Below are 774 nucleotides of genomic sequence, written 5' to 3' on the forward strand. Positions count from 1 at the left end.
AAAAGGTTCCTGGTATTTCTGATGCATGGCGGTTGAGAACCACTGACTGCTCTAGAGGTGCTTCTCCAAATTTAGTGAGGACAGAAAGCACCTGGGCATCTTGTTAAAATGCAGATTTTGGTTCATGCCTGTGTAAGTACTGAGAGTCTCATTTCTAACAAGTTCTCAGATGAGGCTGCTTCTGCTGCCCTTTACAATTTGGGGAGCAAGGCTCTAGATCAGTGATTCTCAAAGTGTGGTCTATGGATTTTCAGACCAGTATCACCAGGGAGCTTGTTACAAATGCAGATTCTTAGACCTCATCCCAGGCCTGGTGAGTCAGCGACTCAGGGGATAGAGCCCAATATCCTGGTTGAACAAGCTCTGCTGGTGATTCTGATGTACACAAAAGTTTGAGAACCTCTGCTAAATAATAGTTTCGTGTTAGGTTTTCTTGAGCAAAAGAGACCCCTCAACTTAACGAAAGCAATGAAGAGAGCTTATTACAAGGTTGTTTTTGGAAATAAGAGATCAGGCTTCATGAGAACCCAGGAAAAGTTGCACAACCAGCATGCGTGTGATGAACCGTTGCAGCATAGCTAAGCATCCCAGGAACTGGATGTGGTCTGGTAGCATGGAGTGTGAGTCAGGATTTGGAATGACTGACTAGGCTGATTCATTGCTTGCCCAGCTGTAGGAGTTCGCAGTTCCTTCCTCTAGTGCTTTACTCTCTCTTTTGACTCAGTGATTCTCTCTGTCTTTGCTTACGGCAGAGTGGCTTAGCTGGAGTCCTGG

This window comes from Pteropus medius, unplaced genomic scaffold, assembly GCF_902729225.1.
Source record: "Pteropus medius unplaced genomic scaffold, Ma_sr-lr_union100, whole genome shotgun sequence".
Lineage (NCBI taxonomy): Eukaryota > Metazoa > Chordata > Mammalia > Chiroptera > Pteropodidae > Pteropus > Pteropus medius.